The sequence below is a fragment of the Lepidochelys olivacea genome (assembly GCF_965140295.1).
Source record: "Lepidochelys olivacea isolate rLepOli2 genome assembly, chromosome: 14".
NCBI classification, from domain to species: Eukaryota; Metazoa; Chordata; order Testudines; family Cheloniidae; genus Lepidochelys; species Lepidochelys olivacea.
In genome coordinates, this window is record NC_140424.1 from 35,050,022 (window position 1) to 35,061,003 (window position 10,982).

Here is a 10,982-nt window from a genome sequence, read left to right on the forward strand (position 1 = left end):
CTCACTGTTTTAAGTAGCCTCTGATTGCCCTGTTGTGAAGTTAGAAACACAGTGGAATCTTTATCCAGCTCCATTTTAAGTCTGACTTTTGCTTGTAAAGGAATCCAAATAATACTCGATCTTCTTCTAAGTTCAACAGTTCTTAAGAAGTTATTACACTCTCACAACTTGGCTTGGCTCTAGTTATAACCTGAGTGTTACCCTAACTCAAGATCCGTCCATCCACACACAAAATCCTGAACTGGAAAGCAACTCATCATTCTGTAGTACTGAGAGTCATGGGATCTGCCACCAGAAGTCATAGTGACATGCAAAGTGGGAACAGTGCCAGTGTGGACACTATAACTTGCGTGTTATTTCAATGTGGCCACAAGTAGATAACTGGAGTTAGCTCCGCAGTGAAGACAGACCCTCCTCCGTGGACTCCATGTTGTCACCTGCAAGCTGGTTTATCTTAAACCCTCTGGATTACCCTCATGAAGTGGTTCTTTCACTAACCTGCACGTTTTGTCTGTGCCCCAGTTTTTTGCTATTTTGACAGGGTTTGTGCTTGAACCAGTCATCATATCTCTTGTGAGACTGTTTCCCATGACAAAGAACATAGTGTTGGGTTCTACAGAGCCACCCAGATGAATGACATGGAGAGGTACCTGGCCTGGGTTTTCTGCAAGTCCAAGAGGGAGGAGAGATGGGGAAGAACTAATAACCTGCATCATAGTAACTCCAAGACCTCACAATATTTGCTTTGTGAGCAACCTGAGTTTTAACCTGCCAGACATCACCTCCCTGCAGCATGAGGGCCCCTCACATGGGATGGGGATAAAGGGGGAGGCTAAATTCAATTTAATCAACAACAGGATCATTGGCCATAAGCCTTGATGCAGAGATGGGGAATGGGTAGAGGAGGGGGAGATCTTTGATGTCATCTCCTCTTCAGCTGCTCAGCAGTCAGTTGCTGACACTTTGCCTCTATCTCTTATCCTCTATTTCAGCTTCTGCAGAGAGGACCTTTGCTGAGACAGTTTAGTTACTTTTCTCCATAGTCTCTGTGAAGTTCCCCTCTCCTCCTCCTCCTCCAGTCTCTGCAGAAGCAGCTGGTCTTCCTCTCTCGGGAGCTGATGCACTTTCTCAAATTTTTATTCCATCTTCTCTCTTTTTCTCCTCATTTTGTTCTTTAATAACAAAAATTCACAAAGGACCAAGAATCTCAGTTGCACAGGATCCCCATCCCCACTTCAGACTCATTATGGGTCAGAGAATCCACAGCAATTTGTGTATCTAATGGATTTACAGAGTTACAAAGTATGGGCCAGACTGAGCCCTCAGTCACCCATGCAGTCCCCATGGAGGCTCAAGAACCCCACCCTGCCGTGGTATTTCCATTGCCCTCAGACAGCCTGTGGGGTTAACACCCCACTGAGATGACTGGGAAGTCATTGTTTAAGGCAGCCTGCAGAGCTCAGACCTCCAGTGAAGTATATGCAGAGTTCATATCTCCATTTGAGGAACTGCCCCAGATTGAGGTATCATCAGAGGATGTTTTGGACCAAATTGATAAATTGAACAGTAATAAGTCACCAGGGCCAGATGGGATTCACCCCAGAGTTCTGAAGGAACTCAGATATGAAATTACAGAACTACTAACTGTGGTATGTAACCTATTGCTTAAATCAGCCTCTGTCCCAGATGACTGCTGAAAACACCATGGTGAAAGTTATAAGAGAGGCATCACCATCTTCTCCTCCAACCATTTTGTGGGGAGTAAGGCAAGCACCTAGCTCATTCCTGCAAGAAACGCCTTAGGAACCTAAGCCATCTCCCAAGGCAGGTTCCCATTCCTGAATCGCTAAGCAGAGCTAGGCTCCTTCCTGCAGCCTGGACTTAGGACACATCTGGCTAGTTGGTATCTTCCATTGATTGCTAGGCAGGTCCTTGCTTAGAAAGCTGGTTTTGTTGGATCACAGTTTTAGGTGCCTAGCTTTTCCCACTGATTGTATAGGAACATCTGGCACCTAACTCAGGTTGGTGGATCACAGTGTGGGTCCTGTAACGCTCAGCATCATACCATCTAAGTTCCTTCCTGGGTTTCACCCTAAGACAAATAATTTAGCCCTGGTCTACACTACGGGGTTAGGCTGAATTTAGCTGTGTTAGGTCTATTTTAAAATGGATACGTCCATACAACCAACCCTGTTCTGTCGACTTAAAGGGCTCTCAAAATCAACCTCTGTACTCCTCCCTGGCGAGGGGAGCAGTGCTAAAATCAACCTTGCTGTGTCGAATTTGGGGTAATGTGGACGCAAATTGATGGTATTGGCCTCCGAGAGCTATCCAAGAGTGCTCCAATGTGACCACTCTGGACAGCACTTTGAACTCCGATGCACTAGCCATCTGGGGCCTCCCGCTAACTCAGCTGGCCAAGGCAGAATACTGGCCACATGAAGGTGAAGCACATATGAAAATCTTGTCCCTGGGGACTTTGGCAGAGTTGAGTCATGAGACAGTTGTCCATCCCTGAGACAGCAGCGGGGTCAGAGGCCGGCTTCTAACACCTGAGGGGACAGGAATCCTTACCCAGTGAGGTCACACTCTCAAAATTCTCCCACATGATGACCCTGAAGAGGGCTCTCTGACCTGGATCCATCAGGGCCCATTCTTCTTCCGTGAAATTCTTCCACCTCCTCGAAGGTCACCGGCTCCCCTGCAGCCATTTCCCAGCCCTGTCCCCTGGGAATATGGGATGATCTCCAGTGAAACATGGATGTGATTCTGCAGCCTGTCAAGGTGAGAAGGGCAATGGGGGATGTTTCAGAAGGGGCTTTAATCCAATTAATGTCCTGATTCTCCCCAGGTTCTTTCCCTGCAGACAAATGCTCTAGAGATTCTGCCAGGATGGGAAAATGGTTCAGCCAAGATTTTCAAACACAGCGACCAAAATTTGGGTTTTTAAATCTCCAGTTGCAGTCAGGGCCCACCATGTATCTACTGGGAGCCGTGGACCCTCCACCTGCCTGGCAGGGGGTGGGGCGGGGAACCGAGAACAGCCCTGGCCCGTGTCCCCGCCCCCCGGGCTTCCCGCCCAGGGTGGATGGAAGGTCCGTGGCTCCCTGTGCGGTTCGTACCATAGCTGGGCTGCAGCTCCAGGGCCCATACCCTGGCTGGAGCTGGGTCAGGGTAAGAGCCGTCCAGACAGCTGTAGGGAGCCACGGACCCTTCTGCCCTGGGTGGGGGGCCCACGGGGTGGGGACATGGGCTGGGGCCTGCTCTTGGCCCACCCCACTCCCCCTGGGCAGGTGGACTCATAGACTTTAAGGTCAGAAGGGACCATTATGATCATCTAGTCTGACCTCCTGCACAATGCAGGCCACAGAATCTCACCCACCCACTCCTGTAACAAACCCCTAACCTATGTCTGAGCTATTGAAGTCCTCAACTCATGGTTTAAAGACTTCAGGATGCAGAGAATCCTCCAGCAAGTGAGCCGTGCCCCACACTGAAGAGGAAGACGAAAAATCCCCAGGGCCTCTGACAATTTGCCCTGGAGGAAAATTCCTTCCTGACCCCAAATATAGCGATCAGCTAAACCCTGAGTATGTGGGCAAGACTCACCAGCCAGACACCCAGGAAAGAATTCTCTGTAGTAACTCAGATCCCACCCTATCTAGTGTCCCATCACAGGCCATTGGGCATATTTACTGCTAATAGTCTAAGATCAATAAATTTCCAAAATTAGGCTATCCCATCATACCATCCCCTCCATAAACTTATCAAGCTTAGTCTTGAAGCCAGATATGTCTTTTGCCTCCACTGCTCCCCTTAGAAGGCTATTCCAGAACTTCAATCCTCTGATGGTTAGAAACCTTCATCTAATTTCAAGTCTAAACATCCGGATGGCCAGTTTATTATTTTATTTATTGATTTATTTATTATTTAGGTGTAGGGTCTGCGGCTTCTGGCTCGCTGCGGTTTCCGGCTTTGCCAGGGGCAGAGCCTTGGGTAGAAGTCATGGGGCCACAGAGGGGGTGGGGGCCCCTGCTTCCCCCCCTTTTGGGAAGGGTCCACCACCCCGGTGGCAATGCCATTTGGCTCCCTCTCTCTGGCCCAGTGTGGTCAGGACATTTTTTAGGACTAGAATAAAGTCCAGGGTCCTGGGAAATGATGGGGGTGGCAGCCATGACAGTGAAGCTCACTCCAATGGCCAATTTTTTACCTCAGAGTCTCTATCTTTAAGGACCCCAGAAGGAAGAGGTGGGCGGAATAGACTGTCCCCATTATTTTGTCCACCAATTTGGCCTAATTTCGGACACACTAATTTTAGTTCATTGATTTTTGGTCTCACACTGTCTCGTTTACCAGGCATGATCTTAACGTGGTTCTTGAATTATATCAATAGGCCTTTTTGTTTGGATCAATTCAGTCTTTGGACCAGTTCAGTCTTTCTGTCTCCCTTTCCCATCCCCATTTGTTGTTATAGGCTCTTGTGGGACTATAAACTGTCACTCACTTTTCATGGCTGAGCTCACAATTAGGGTAAATTTGTAGACCCAACATCCCCGATTCTGGGGGACCAGTGAAGAATCCTGCACAGAAGCTAACCCAGGTGCTTCCGAGACCCCCTCCCCCTCATTCTAAACTTCTAATACCCATGGGGACAGGAATCCTTACCCAGTGAGGTCACAATCTCAGAATTCTCCAGCATGGCGTCCCTGTAGAGGGCTCTCTGACCGGGGTCCAGCAGAGTCCATTCCCCCTTGGTGAAATACACAGCCACCTCCTCAAAAGTCACCGGCTCCTCTGCAGCCATTTCCCTTCCCTGTCTCTTCAGGGGATGTGAGGTCCTGAAGCAAAATGTGGATGTTATTCTGCAGCCTGTCAGGGTGAGAAGAGCGTCTGGGGAGATTTCGGAAGGGGCTTTAGTTGCAGCCCAGTTCCTCCCTGGTTCTTTCCCTGCAGACAGGTGTTCTAGGCTCTGCTGTTCTGGGGAAATGCTAGAGACATGATATTAAAAAACAACAAACTAGTTCAGACCCAATTCCCTGGTCCGATCTCTCAGTAAGAGGACAGAGTTTCAGCACTGGGTTAGCCTGCAACAATGTGGTTCAGTTCTGAGTGTCCAACACTTATTCAAGCACCTGAATATGGATTTAGGTGTCTACATTTTGGCTCCTGCATGTAAAGATCCTGGCTTTCCATCATTTTATTATAGCACAGACCCAGTCCTTCCCTCCAGCACTAAACCCTCAGAGACTTTTTTAAACCCTCTCAGTAACAGAGATTAAATGAAGCCAATGGACCCACTCAGATACTTCATATTAAACACAGGTGTGAGTGTTTGAGGGATGAGATCCTAAATTTCATTGTTTCATGGAGCTTAATGCCAGAAGGGACCATTAGATCATCCAGTCTGACCTTGTGTATGTGATAGGCCCTTAAATATAATCCAGTTACCCTATCCTGACCCCAATAACCTGTATTTGGCTAAAGCATATTTTCTATTAAGTCATCCCGTGTTGATCTGAAGACATCAAGAGATGGAGAGTCCACCACTTCCATTGTTAATTTGTTGCAGTGGTTGATCACCTTCACTATTAAAAATTTATGCCTAATTTCTCATCTGATTTCACCATCTTCAGCTGCTGATTGGCTGATGTTATGCCTTTATCCACTAAACTGAATTTCCCTTTGGCACTCATTATTGTCTCTCGCTGAAGGTCCTTCTAAGTGTAATCAAGTCACATCAGTCATTCAACAAAACCCAAACATTTTAAAAAAATGGTAAAATTGTATTTTTCCTTTTTTCCTGGACCCATCTCAAAAACAGGCCAAGTATTTTTTTCATCAAAAATAAAGTCATCATGACCCGATGCAGCCCTCAGGCCAAAAAGTTTGCCCACCCCTGCTCTGGACTAAACATGCCCAGTTTTTTTAACCTTTCCTCATAGATCAAGTTTTCTAAACCTTTGATCATTTTTGTTGCTCTCCTCTGGGCTCCTTCCAATTTGTCCTCATCTTTCTTAAAGTGTATCACCCAGCACTGGACAGAGTACTCCAGCTGAGGCCTCACCAGTGCTAAGTAAAAGGAGACAACGGACATATGACAGTCCTGTTAATACACCCCAGTATGATAGTAACCTTTTTTTTTTTTTGCAACTGCATTACATTTGTTCATTCATATTCAACTGGGGATCCACTATAACCCCCGGATCCTGTTCAGCAGTACTACTGCCTAGTCAGTTATGCCCCATTTGATAGTTATGTATTTGATTTTTCCTTCTTAAGTGTAGCACTTTACACTTGTGTTTACTGAATTTCATCTTGTTGATTTCAGGCAAATTCTCTAATTTATCAAGGTGGTTTTGAATTCTAGTTCTGTCCTTCACAGTGCTAGCAACCCCTTCCATTTTGATGTCATCTTCAAATTTCATAAGCGTACTCTCCACTCCATTGTCCAAGTAATTAATGAAAACGTTGAATAGTACTGGACCCAAGACATACCCCTGTGAGACCCCCTAGGTACTTCCTCCCAGTTTGACAGTGAACTATTAATAATTACTCTTTGATTATCCTCTTTCAACCAGTTGTACCCCCAGTTTATCATAATTTAATCTTGACCATATTTCCTCAGTCATGTAAGACAATGTCAAAAATTTATTAAAATCAAGACATATCCCATTCTACAACTTTCCCCATATCCATTAGGCCAGTAACCATGTAACAAAGGAAATTAGGTTGGTTTGGTATGATTTTGTTCCTGACAAATCCCTATTGGCTCTTCCTGATAAATCTATTATGCTCTAGATGCTGCTAAAATAATTGTTTAATAATTTGTTCCACTAGTTTTGGGGAGCCTGGAACCTCCCTCTGGACTTCTTTCTCTGACTCTTCTTGACTTCTTGACTCTGTGCTACAGTTGTCAGGTGTCCTATTCCCTGAGTGACATGCACTATCTACAGAGGCAGAGTGCAGGGATGTGCACTATTGGGTCATCACTTAAAGAGGGCAGAGTTAAGGTTGCATTGGTGTGTATTTTAACTCTTCATTTGTTGTATTTCAGAGGTTTGAGTTTTGTTGAACTCAAATTTCGGGAAGATGCTGAGGTACAGCTGGTATTCCTGGGGGAATTCTGCACCAAAAATTTAAAAATTCTGTGCACAATATTTTAAAATTCTGCAAAATTCTACATATTTTATTTGTCAAAATAACACTATATAATCAAGCCAATTTCAATTATTTTGGTAATTTATTTCAAAATACCTGTCAGCAGCCATGTCTGTAACAGCACAGATAACAACAAAAACTCCCACAGGAGCAGAGAGTTAAAGAAACCCTCATGACAATCCAGTTCCTGTTTCTCTGCCCCCCACCCCCGATCCCAGACACCCACATCCCCTACCCCCAGAATCCAACCGGAGGCCCACCCCCACCAGTCCAGACACTCTCACCCCTTGCCTCCAAGAGTCCAGGGATCCAGAGGGAGAAACAGGCTGATGCTGGGTCCTGGGTTTCTATGGAGTTTCCTGCATGCCGCCTCCTTCCTTCAGGGTGTGCTGAGAACTTCACCTGCCAGGAAGCCTCCAGCTCCATGCCCCTCCCCCAGGCAGTGTCTTCCCTTTACAAGCTGGGGAGCTGGGCTCTGCCAGGTCCAGTGGCCCCTAGTGGAAGCCCAGCACTTCTTCAGCTCATTTCTGCAAGGGAAAAAGGAAATTCTGCGCAGAACATTAATTCTGCTAAAATTTTGTATTGCGCAGTGGTGCAGAATTCCCCCAAGAGTAATCTGCTAAACCTCAATTCTGCATTAATGAATTTTTTTGCCATTTAATTTCTGAGTTTTTTTAACAGAAAGAGAAATGTTTGTTGTAGGAGTTAGTGGTTGTTTAGGCAGCTATAGTTCTCGTTTCAGAATGCAGTTCATTGCTTCTGTGGCTAGGTAATGACCAAAAAACCTAGCTTTTATGTATCCATTACATATGTATCCATTACGTAGCACTTTTGATAAATAGATCCCAAAGAACTTTACATTATTATCCTCATTTTACAGATGAGAAACTGAGACACAGAGTGGTAAAGTGACTTGCTCAAGGTCATCCAGCAGGCCAGTGGCAGAGCCAGGAATAGTCCCAGTCCAGTTGTCTCTCCATTAGGCCACATGGTTTCTATGTGATTCCTGAGTGCTCCTCCCCACTCTATACATATTTTATGGTGGAATGGGGATACTTTGAAGTGTTTGCAGTGTGTAGTTGCTGAGAGGGCATGTGAGAGAAAGCTTAGTTACATTAATTATATGATCATGAGTAAGGCTACAATTTTGTCACAGAGGTCACAGAATCTGTGACTTCCAAAGCCCTCCATGACTTCAGCCCCGGTTGCTGGTAACTGCAGGGTCCTGGTGCCTCCCGCAGACTGCACCCTACGGACTAGCTGTCACACAGGGGAAAGTGCTACTGGACAACACGGAGAAGACTGGGAGCCATGCGATAGCTTGGCAAATAGGGTTCAAGCTCTATGGATCCAGGACTTGGAGGAAATGGTGATGTGAAAAGTGGGGGGTGGGAACTTCAGCTGCAGAGAGACCTGGTCTTTCCTGGACGGCAGAGCAGAGGAGAAGCAGGGGCTGGGGAACCTCAAATACCTTCCCTGACTGCAGGAAGCCCCCATTGCTGCTGGGGAGTGGGGAGACAGCTGCCAGGCAGCTTCAGAGGAACTATTTGTCTGCCCATCTCCTCTCTGAACCTCACACAATTATCTGCAGCCTTCTGCTGTGAACACAATGCACGCAGGGAGTCAGCCGCTTGCATGCCTAGGGGCGTAGCAATGGCAGTGATGACCTCTTTGCCCAAGAACATGAGCAGACACGGGTAGTGCGCAGAGACATGAAGACAGGAGATAGAGGTGTGGAAAGGATGGTGGCTTCAGGGGCACAGAGGGAGATGGTGAGAGAAGCAGAGACACCAAAGACTTGGTGGGGGATGTAAAGAGAAGTTGCTCCCTTGGAGTCAGCATGGTCTAATGGTTATGGGGCTGGACTAACAATCAGGAGACCTGGATTCTACTCCCAGTTCTATCACTGCCCTGCTGGGTAAGTCAGAAATTGTCAGTGCACAGACTGTAGATTAAAATAGGTTTGGCTTCTTCAGGGACAGGAAACTGTCCAGCGATGTAGCATTTAAGGCCCTTTCAGTGATCATGCGCCTGGTTCCAACAGGCAGTTTGTGCTTGGTTTGGGTCCCTCTTAGGTCTCAAAGGAGACCTTTGAGTGCTCTGGGTCATGTTCTCTGGTTTCAGTGTAACTTTGTTGCCCTTGTGGCCAAGATGGAGTCTGCTCTGCAGGCAAGTCTGCTCTAGACAAGAAAAGGTGTGAGCAGGAATGCAGCCATCAAGTCCCTTCCACCCCAGGGCACAGGTGCCAGCTTCCAACTTGGCTCGGGGGTGCTCAACCTTCACTCTGCCCATTTCCACAAAGCCCTGCTCCGCCCCCTTCCCACCCAATTCCATCCCCTCCCCCGAGCACATCCTGTCCCTGCTCCTCCCCCTTCCTCACAGCACCTCCTGCATGCTGCAGAACAGCTGATCCACGGTGAGTGGGAGGCACTGGGGGGAGGGAGGGAGAGAGGGATGGGGGGTTGGCTGCTGGTGGGTGTTAAGCACCTGTTAATTTTTTCCCTTGGGTGTTCCAGCCCTGCTTTGCTGTGATGTACCTGGAGCATAAAGAGTAATAAAGACATGTGGTGCAGGTAGCCTGGTGGTCTGTGCTGGCTGCTTACTTCCCAAAGAAGCCTGCCAGCCAGGGGCTCCAGGAGCTGAAGGGGGAGCCCATTCACAGTCAGATATTTATCAATGAACATCACCACCATTGTCCTCAGGACAGTTTGTACTGTACATTGTTAGTGACAACACATTGTTATGTCTCCTCAGATACCAACAATTGTTTTGTACATTAACCAGCTTACCCACATATTTTCCCACGCAATAACACAATAAAGAAACCCCAGATAAGAAACCCCAGTAATTACCCACAATTTCAGTGAGAAATAGGAAAAGGAACACCAGTATTTCTGAAGGAAATTTTATGGAAAAATAATGTATTTTCAGCTTAATCTTTCTCGATGTGAAAAACTGGGAATAACACAGAGCTTCACCAGCCTAGGCCACCTAGAGACCAGCAGACTGGATGAAAAGCCAAATGAATCCATCACAAGATAATTTAAAGGTGTTTATTTTCAAATAATCAAAGTAAGTGGAGGGTGCTCTGCCATAAATTGCATATTGTGAATAATCTTGAAAATTGAATTATTACATTGAAAATGTTCATACCGTATCAGGTTTAAAACAGAAAGTAGTCCTAGCAATGCCATGTGATGAGCCTCCCCTCATACTCTGCTCAGCCAGCTCTTCAAGAAATTAGTTTCAATCACTGATTTCAAGAAATTTAGACCAATCCATCAGTATATATACAGAGCATTCCAGAAGGCGGTGGATGGAACCCAGAGCAATTGGGCTGAATTTCCTGGAACAACTTTATTTTCTTTGTGCGCTAAACCTCACATGACAACAAAAGCATCACGTGTGACTGAGAAGAAAGGTTTCCCCATTAAGTTTCACTGGATTGCATGGTAAGTATATTTAAGAGCCAGGGTCTTTTTAATACAGTTAAGTTAATTTGTGATTAATCAGTTAAGAAATACAATCCCTTCTCTATTTCTGAATCAATCTACATTTGTTGTGTCCTGATAACCAAGAACACAAAGAGACCAATGAAATCAGCAGTGGACACTGGCAGTACATTGGCTTCAAATAATATTTTTAAAGAGAAACAAACGAGAAAGGATTTGGTAGAAGAGATTTCTATATATAGGAAATTAACATTTGAGGTTGGGGACCATGTTTTGTTCATTTGTGAGAAGGAGAACAAGAAAGGGAGAGTCATATCTTAATTACTGATTATATGTAGCTAGAAAGTTACAAATCACATGAATTAATTTAAC